Source organism: Oncorhynchus masou, chromosome 14 (assembly GCF_036934945.1).
Source record: "Oncorhynchus masou masou isolate Uvic2021 chromosome 14, UVic_Omas_1.1, whole genome shotgun sequence".
Lineage (NCBI taxonomy): Eukaryota > Metazoa > Chordata > Actinopteri > Salmoniformes > Salmonidae > Oncorhynchus > Oncorhynchus masou.
In genome coordinates this window covers 8,024,232-8,034,577 of record NC_088225.1, presented here as the reverse complement: position 1 = coordinate 8,034,577, position 10,346 = coordinate 8,024,232, and the positions used below count along the sequence as shown (strand labels likewise).

At 40.4% G+C, this 10,346-nt stretch overlaps 1 long non-coding RNA gene across 1 annotated transcript; it reads right to left on the bottom strand.

Moving 5' to 3' along the window:
- Positions 1 to 4,778: 4,778 nt before the first annotated feature.
- Positions 4,779 to 9,200, bottom strand: LOC135553697 (uncharacterized). The gene is made up of 3 exons (XR_010457619.1): positions 9,003 to 9,200; positions 6,180 to 6,308; positions 4,779 to 5,904 (listed from the first exon to the last, which is right to left on the bottom strand). It is a non-coding gene; the product is annotated as an uncharacterized LOC135553697 (long non-coding RNA).
- Between the last annotated feature and the right edge of the window lie 1,146 nt (positions 9,201 to 10,346).

The following is a 10,346-nucleotide window of genomic DNA, read 5'->3' as shown; positions in this document are numbered from 1 at the left end:
TTCTCACGCCCAGACCTTAGTATTCTTATATTCGTTTTCTTTATTATTTTGGTTTGGTCAGTGTGTGACGAGGGTGATATATGTGTTGTCTCTGTCTAGGGTTTTTGTATGTTTATGGGGATGTTTCTAGTCTAGGTGTTTTTATATCTATGGTTGCCTAGATTGGTTCTCAATCAACGATGTTTATCGTTGTCTCTGATTGGGGACCATATTTAGGTAGCCATATTCCTTGGGTTATTGTCTGTGTAGTTGCCTGTGTCAGCAATCGGTTTATATAGCGTCACGTTCGTTTTGTAAGTTTGTTTAGTGTTTCTTCGTTTAATTAAAGAGTATGTATTCGTATCACGCTGCGCCTTGGTCTTCTTATGACTAACGTGACACAATTACTTACAAAAACACTTGAAGTGAGTATTTTGATATTTTTTATTTGAAAATACAAGTAGTTGAATATTGCAATGTACTTGGAAATACACTTTAAAAGTACTGGCATGTACTTAAATACACAGAAGTTTATTTTCGAATACAAATATTAAAATACTCTTTGCATTTGTCCATTTGGTCCTAGGGGTATTTGAAGTAACTGAGAATGGCTATTAATATAATTATTTAAAAATACTTAAAATTAAAGGAGTTGATTTGGTGAAATAATTTGAAAATACACAGATATGCATGTATTGAACCCAGGTCTGCTCTGAGGTAGATACATTTCTTGTCTACATTTGTGACATATGACCAGCATAGGGAAGGTCAAATTTGAGGCAACTGAAGTCTGTCTTATACTTTATTTGGGCATGTTTGTCCTGCGCCGCTGCATCAGAAATTGCATTCCTACCTTCAAAAGATTAAGCTGTTTAGAATGTTTTGGTATTTCTGTTTTTGGGCATGGCTCTTTGAAATGATTAATGACAACAATAGCCTTAAAGAGAGACATTTCATTAGAAACCCAAACTCCTGTAATAAGCTGGATATATCATACAGATGCTATGACTATAAGTAGTCTGTATAGAAGTCCTGCTTTAGTCTAATCTACAGCGGTATGTGTTTGTATTCTGGGAATGTTGGGCATTCTCCTTCAGCAGTGCAGATGCAGCTCTACAGATGCTCATGAAAGGAATCTGGCTCCCCCTATGGGCACAGGAAACACAGGCTGCAGGAAGAAGGCCCTCCTTCAATACAATCATTGGTATGATGCTTTTTCCCACCTCACTCTCACATGGACCAACAGTGAATTCCTTACAGAGATGGCCTCAGTTTCCAGACCTGAGTTTGAGGACACAAGGTTAGGAAGTAAATCTGTTTGTGTGTTAGTGGTGTGGTGGTGGAAGATCTTCCCCCTGCTGAATGGTTTCCTTGTTTCATAACCTGCTGTAGGTAGTGTCAGCGAGTACTCAGCACCAGTAGGTGGTGTCATACACATAGTTAACTCGACCTGAAGGGAGAAGGATCAAGACAACACAGATGTTTGTGTCTGAATCATATTTCAATTCAATTGATAAGAAATAAATAGTTGTACTTTAGTTTGGCTGAACATTGTGTCTACTGTTGTACCTCATGTAATGCACAAGGACCCACAATTAATTAAAATAGTTTTCCAATAAGTGTGAGCAGTAGGGTCAAGAGATAATTATGTCTGACTCCTATTTTGAACCCCAAATATATTGCACATAAATTCATTCCCACTTATATGACCCGATGATCTCTGTTGCTATATACTGTATTACACTACTGACCAGTAAACTCAGAAGTACAACGGTCTTCATCATGAGAACTAATGTAAACAACCATATTAGTGTAATCTGATTACTTCAGTAAGTGCATCCACTTTTCACAGAGCACAGTGAAGTAGCTAAGCCTGTGTCCCATTTTCGAGCTCACACGGGACACACTCCATACGAGGAAAAACATTTTTAGCTACATTTTGGGGTATATACGTGAAATATTTGAAATTAGCCCCCAAATATTTTATAACTTTTAAATACATTCCGTAATATATGTTGTAATGTATGTAAACATTTGCATCAATGTTTAATGTATTTCAAAATACATTCTGAAACACATTAAAAGAGTATTTATTGACGTACTTGGTAAATATATATTTTTTTTTTTGGGGGGGGGGGGGGGGAATGTTTTGTAAAATATATTCCAACATGTATTTACATGTATTTGTATACATTCTTAAATTAAAATGTATGGCAAATATTTAAAAAAAATGGCCATATCATATTGTAATGAAATGGTGAGTGTCTTAACAATTAAACTTTAGTAGGCTCTTTAGTATCACATGCACTTTTGTCAGTGTCATTAAGACTGTAGAACTAGCACTGTACAAGCTTAACCTTTTTGGTATTATGGCGGTCAGCAAACAAATGTTACAGGTGCATGCCGCCACCAACTGTATTGGCTCTAAATAAGCCTAATATTCTGTAGTACAAATTCATTGCACATGGTGAAGAAATTGCCCTACCAACTAACCCTACAACCATTAATGTATGTATATATTCCACTACTTTGGCCCTATCTGATCCTACACCAGGCCAACAGCCTATGAGGACATGACACCATCATTCAGCTTTCTGATGTAAAATCTTGTACACCCAAGTATTTCTCTACAGCTGCAACCACAACATCTTCTGTTATTTCCGTTTCATTCCTAAGGTACAGGTGACAACCATGGCCATGAACGCCAAGAAAACAACCTTACTGAAGCATGTTATTCCTATCACTCGTTATTGATCTCTGCCATATTCACAGGGATCCTCTTAGGATCCCTCACCCTGGACCCATCATCGACTACTCTCTTCACTGCTTCAGCATATGACACCTTCTGCTCTACTCTGATCCTGGCAACCTAAACCTGCCTTTCTCTCACCTGACACAAAGCAATGTGTACCCCTACCATGGGTACCCCTACAGTTTACACACACACTTTTCCCGACGACACTAAGCATTCCTCCTGCACACTTCTCACTTCTATGAATCTCCCTCATACTCACAGCTGCCACATGACCATAACTTGACTTTATCTGGTAAAAACTCTGCATCAAAACTCAGTATTACAGAGAATGTCTTCTCCGTTTCAACACGCTCTCCACCGGGTCTGCATCGCACCAAACGGCAGGTGTCACAGACACCAGGAATCTTCAACTCCACTTATCACTCCTTTCAACGGCGTCCTGCAATGGAGAGGAAAGCAAGTCTCAGTTCTTGTCCTTCTGGATGGCAGAAACGAAAAAAAAAAAAATCCACATGGAGTCACTTTCACCGACCCAACATTCTCCAACCTCTTCTCCACTCAACCCGAAACCATATGTGGATCAGCCAGAAGTCAAGGACACATTCTCTCCAACTCACACTTAGCAAAAAAAAATAATTATCCTCATCGGACGAGGCTCAAACTCGGCGGTTTTCCCAACACCTGCCAACGCAGTTAATTAATCCTCAGTCTCGTCATGTTCAATTTCATTCTCCAGCACTCTACTTACTCTTAATATGTTCCACTTTATTCATTTTTTCCCTACCCACTTCAATGGGTTCCCAAGACCGACAACCATTTAGGTGTAACCCTTCATCTTGCGACTCCCCAGCAGTTTAACCTTTACAGAACACAATTTAACACATTAACTGGCATGACAAACCGTCTCATGGGAGACGACACTCCCAACAAGCCACGCCTCCAAGTCTTCTAATAGGCTGCCGCCAGTTATTTTACTTGACACATACCAAAAGCACTAAGGAGCATTTAAATTACTACATAAATGACTACACACGATACATTATCAGTCATGTAGTGACCGTGTGTGACAAAAACTTAACGAGAGCATTGCAACCAACGTCCAACTTAACGTGTACTGGGTTGCTTTTGCATTCAATTGGCCCTCCCTGTTGCACAAAACAAGCTTCCATTCCCCCTGTCATGGCAGATTTAACTAGTAATTACCAATCATTTATAGATGCACTAGATGACTGATAGGGGGCGCTGTGTTGAAGCCACCGTGTCTCCATCTTGGCAATCCCCCAATGTTGTAAAAAATATTGAGGAGTGCATTGCAACCAACTTCCAACTGGCAGAATTTAACATGTACTGGGTTGTTCCACGAAATTAGTGCCTTTTAAAATGCATTTGACATGTTAAATTGAAATGATGCAGGAATATTGCATTTTAAAAGGCTGTTATATGAAATGAATTGCCCTTTAATATAGGTCACATTCAAATCAGATTTTCAACATAAAGACTCGCTAAAGTGCAAATACTGTGACTTCAAGTAACATTTTAACCCACTAACCCCAGAAAATACATCAAAATGACATAATACGGAACAGTAATAGACAAGAACAGCTCAAGGACAGAACTACATTATGTATGGTGAAACTAGTTATTTAAAAAAAATATTTCTTTCACAAATTTTTGCATTCAATTGGAACTCCCTGTTGCACAAAACAAGCTTCCATTCCCGTTACAACGGGGATTCATGGCTGATTTAACTAGTAATTACCAATCATTTATATTCAGTGCCTTCAGAAAGTATTCACACCCCTTTACCTTTTCCTCGTTTTGTTGTGTTACAGCCTTAATTTAAAATCTATTAAAATGTAGATTTCTTTGTCATTGGCCAACACATAGTACTCCATAATGTGGAATTGTGTTTTTCGAAACGTTTACAAATGATTTAAAGCCGAAAAGAACTGTCTATTCAATGCCTTTGTTATGGCAAGCCTAAATAAGTTCAGGAGTGAAAATGTGCTCAACAAGTCATGTACTAAGTTGCATGGACTCACTCTGTGTACAATAAGAGTCTTTAATATGAATTTTTTATGACTACCTCATCCCTGTACCCCACACATACAATCATCTGTAAGATCCCTCAGTCAAGCAGTGAATTTCCAGCACAGATTCAACCAGTGACATTTTCAAATGCCTCGCAAAGGGCACCTATTGGTAGATGGGTACAACAAAAACTAAAATATATTGAATATCCCTTTGAGCATGGTGAAGTTATTAATTACACTTTGGTGGGTGTATCGGTACAACCAGTCACTATACAAAGGTACAGGCGTCACCATACAAAGGTGCAGGCGTCCTTCCTAACTAAACCACTCAGGGATTTCACCACGAGGCCAATGGTGACTTTAAAAGAGTTAAAGTTTAATGGCTGTGATAGGAGAAAACTGAGGATGGATCAACAGCATTGTAGTTACTCCACAATACTAAGCTAATTGATAGAGTGAAAAGGAGGAAGCCTGTACAACAAACAAAAAATACCCCAAAACATGCATCCTGTTTGCAACAAGGCACTAAAGTAATACTGCAAAACTATACAGTGTTATGGTTTGGTCAAATCCAATACAACACATTACTGAGGACCACTCTCCTTATTTTCAAGCATAGTGGGGACTGCATCATGTTCAAATCAAATTTATTTATATAGCCCTTCTTACATTAGCTGATATCTCAAAGTGCTGTACAGAAACCCAGCCTAAAACCCCAAACAGCAAGCAATGCAGGTGTAGAAGCACGGTGACTGGGTGGCCAGTCCTCTTCTGGCTGTGCCGGGAGGAAATTATAACAGAACATGGCCAAGATGTTCAAATGTTCATAAATTACCACCATGGTCAAATAATAGTCACAGTAGTTGTCGAGGGGGCAGCAAGTCAGCACCTCAGGAGTAAATGTCAGTTGGTTTTTCATAGCCCGATCATTAAGAGTATCTCTACCGCTCCTGCTGTCTCTAGAGAGTTGAAAACAGCAGGTCTGGGACAGGTAGCACGTCCGGTGAACAGGTCAGGGTTCCATAGCCACAGGCAGAACAGTTGAAACTGGAGCAGCAGCACGGCCAGGTGGACTGGGGACAGCAAGGAGTCATCATGCCAGGTAGTCCTGAGGCATGGTCCTAGGGCTCAGGTGCTCTGAGAGAGAATTAGAGAGAGCATACTTAAATTCACACAGGACACCGGAGAAGACAGGAGAACTACTCCAGATATAACAAACTGACCCTAGCCACCCGATACATAAACTACTGCAGCATAAATACTAGAGGCTGAGACAGGATCGGTCAGGAGACACTGTGGCCCCATCCGATGATACCCCTGGACAGGGCCAAACAGAAAGGATATAACCCCACCCACTTTGCCAAATCACAGCCCCCACACCACTAGAAGGATATCTTCAACCACCAACTTACCATCCTGAGACAAGGCCGAGTATAGCCCACAAAGATCTCCGCCATGGCACAACCCAAGGGGGGGGGGGGCACCAACCCAGACAGGAAGATCACGTCAGTGACTCAACCCACTCAAGTGACGCACTCCTCCTAGGGACAGCATGGAAGAGCACCAGTAAGCCAATGACTCAGCCACTGTAATAGAGTCAGTGGCAGAGAATCCCAGTGGAGAGAGGGGAACCGGCCAGGCAGAGACAGCAAGGGCGGTTCGTTGCTCCAGAGCCTTTGCGTTCACCTTCACACTCCTGGGCCAGACTACACTCAATCATATGATCCACTGAAGAGATGAGTCTTTAGTAAAGACTTAAGGTCGAGACAGAGTCTGCGTCTCTCACATAGGTAGGCAGAACATTCCATGTTATGGGTTGAGACCGAGTCTGTGTCTCTCACATAGGTAGGCTGACCATACCCATGTTATGGGTATGCTTGTAATTGTTAAGGACTGAGGAGTTTTTCAGGATAACAAAAATTAGCTGAAGCTAAGCACTGGCAAAATCCTAGAGGAAAACCTGCTTCACCTTTCAGCAGGACAATAAACTAAAACACAAGGCCAAATATACACGGGAGTTGCTTACCAAGACAGTGAATGTTCTGAGTTACAGGATTGACTTGCTTAAAAATCTATGGCAAGACCTGCAAATGGTTGTTTAGCAATGCTCAACAACCAATTTGACAGATTGTGAAGTATTTTGACAACAATAACGGGCAAATGTTGCACAATTCTGGTGTGGAAAGCTCTTAGAGACTTACCCAGAAAGACTCACAGCTGCATTCACTGCCAAAGGTGATTCTAACATGTGTTGACTCAGGGGGTTGAATACTTACCTAGTCAAGATATTAGTATTTTATTTTTTATAAAAAAAATGTAGAGTATTTTGTGTCGATCAGTGACACAAAATGCCAATTAAAACCATTTATCCCACTTTGTTACACAACAAAATGTGTAGAAAGTCGAGGGGTGTGAATACTTTCTGAAGGCACTGTATACACTAGGTGACAGATAGGGGGAGCTGTGTTGAAGCCACTGTGGCTCAATCTTGCAACTCCCCCACTGTAGAAAATATTTTAGAAACTATAGAAATGCATTTATTAATGTCTACATTCGGGTTTGCCGACTGTATTATAGACAACTTGATGCATAGTTTTACAGTATACTATGTGAGCTAAACATAAAAATACATAACATTTTCCCTAAGTATAAATTATAGATGTTACTGTCCCCACGACAAAAACACATGTTATTGTCCTTAAAACATTTAATCGAAACACTGTAGAATTACATTAATTAATATGGAGGAGTGCTCCGACGAGCCAATATGGACGACTGGTGGCTTCAAAGCCTCCCAATGGCCAATACATGTCATCAACAATCCAGAGTTTGTGTACATCATTGGTAATTACCAGTTGAAGGGCTGTACAAGTGTTTTTTCCCCAGATATGGTAAATGATATCACTGCCAAAGTTTTGGCTTGGTGGCCCCAAAAAAATTAGGAACCACTTTGGCCATCCTTAAGACTAGATGTCATAGCCATGCATTTCTGGAATATTGTCAGGCATTACATGCATTTGAGCAAAGATGCAAATGCATCTATATGTATTTGAAATACGTACATTTTGCATGACATTAAATATATTAATGTATTTGTTTCCTGGGTATGGGTCATCATGTAAAGCCCCTTGCAGCCTGCAGACAGTGTGACCAGTGGCGAATTGGCCTGAAATGGTAGTGGATGCTTCTGTACAGTGGCCAGATAGAGCTGAGGACTGGGAGAAACAAGTATCTAGGGCATGACCCAAACAACACTCACTCAATTGTGTCCAGCCCTTTACGGGGTAATGAGCGATGAAATTATGGAAGTCATATGCTGTGGTCGTCACATGGCAAGGCAGGAGGAGAGAGGGTGCTTTTAATTCCTCCTTTTCATGTTGGCCTTACTTACTGACTTTATTTTGTTGCAGTGTCATGTACACATGTAAATACAAAACAAAATTGACAATATAACTTTCATAACAGTTACGCACCAATAATAGTAAAGAAATAAGAAATAAAACATTAAATAAAAATAAAAAGACTCGCCTGCTGGCCTTACGGAGTCAATGGGAACAGTCGCCCGAGCTATTTAGGAGGGATGTCACACCTGGCACAAATGATTGTCTCGTTCTGTTTTTCCTGCTGAGGGGTGCCCTATACCTGTGCCCAGAGGGGGGTAATTCAAAGTCCAGGTACAGGGGCCTGTTGAGCTTCTAAAAGGAAGTTCTCACTTTAATTTGACTAAGAGGACATAATCTGGTGCATCATTTAACTCTATCCTTTTGCTTTACAACCCAAATGTTGAGTTTACTGCTACAATTTCTCCATTACATTATACAATATGTATATTCATAGTACTGTCACGGCCGTTGAAAGAGGACCAAGGTGCAGCATGGTTAGTGTACATTCTTTTTATTAGGAAAAAGACACCAAACAAAACAATAAACACTACCAAACAAACCGTGAAGCTAAAGGCTATGTGCCATAAACAAAGTCACCTTCCCACAAAGACAGGTGGGAAAAAAGGGCTACCTAAGTATGGTTCTCAAGCAGAGACAATGATAGACAGCTGTACCTGATTGAGAATCCTACCGGCCAAAACATAGAAATACAAATAATAGGACATAGAATACCCACCCCAAATCACACCCTGACCAAACCAAATAGAGACATAAAAAGGATCTCTAAGGTCAGGGCGTGACAATTACATACAATATGTCAAATAACATTATAAGCTATAAAATCTCTCTTACCTGTAATTCAAGGAGGCACTGGTTCGTAAGACATTTTAACAAGACAAGAGCAAGTATGAGGATCGACAGTAGTTAAAATCTAGTAGATTTTCTAAGTCGGCTGCTGCCTTGTGGGCCTCCTGTTCTACCATTTCCCACCTAACAGGCCAAGCCAAGAAAAGAGCCTCTGACTGCCAAGGAGTTCAATTCTTGGAGCGAAGCAGCCCTTTGTGGGAAATGTGGTGTTGCATCACAACACCTATTGTCACATGACCAAAGACAGGCTGAACTGGAAAACATTTCTCATGTGCTTCAATGTTTTGAATATTACTGTAACTGTTTGGCAGGCTCTGCTGTTTCTCATAAAAGTGAACACAACAATGTTTCACGGTCTTGAAAAGCTGTTTCCATCTGACATTTTTTCAAACGAAAGCTTACCTGGACTTGGAAGAGTTCCAGTGTTGGATAGCCAGCTAGCTAACATAGCATCCCTCTCTGTCAATGTACCCAGAGGAAGATGGAAACTCGATATCCTCAGGCTACACCATGGTGCTGCCCTACAGAGTGCTGTTGAGGCTACTGTAGACCTTCATTGCAAAACAGTGTGTTTTAATCAATTATTTGGTGACATGAATAAATTTAGTATAGGTTTATCTAAAAACAATAACTTTTTTAAACGTTTAACTATTTTTATTTTTAAGGATGGTCCTCCCCTTCCTCCTTTGAGGAGATTCCACTGATGTAGACATGATGAGGAACAGCTGTGATCATTAATGCTACCATCACCCAACAAACCTACCACTCAGGTCCACTCAGCCTGCTGAGTCACCATGTTGACCATCATTCACATGGCAACTTACACCTGTAATCAACCGATGACTGGAGTGTGTGTAATCTGATAATGAAATTAGAGGGATCTGTCTCCTCTCTGTCATAACTTGGTGAGGAAGAAGCTCTCTTGTAGATACCTATACAATGATTCTGAAAATCATTCAGTAAACTGTATTTCTAATCACCAGCGGGTCAAACCGAATGAGGGATATGAAGGACTTTTATCTTCACTTCTTTTCTGAGAAAAGACAAAGGGGAATGTGTGATGATTCACAAGGAAATGTCCTGACTTGCAGCAGAAGAAGGTGAAAACGCTTTATAGCAACTGAGGGTTTTGCTATGTGCAGTGAAACATGTATTAACCTGTCTTGTGGGATATGACTTTAGTTAAATAGGAGCGAAATGTAAGTTGTCTGTATTTTATTTCTCATTAAAATACAGAGGGATTGAGCCATGCAATTCAGCTCAGTATAACCTGTATGTGTGTAACGGATGTGAAACGGCTAGTTTAGTTAGCGGTGCGCGCTAAATAGC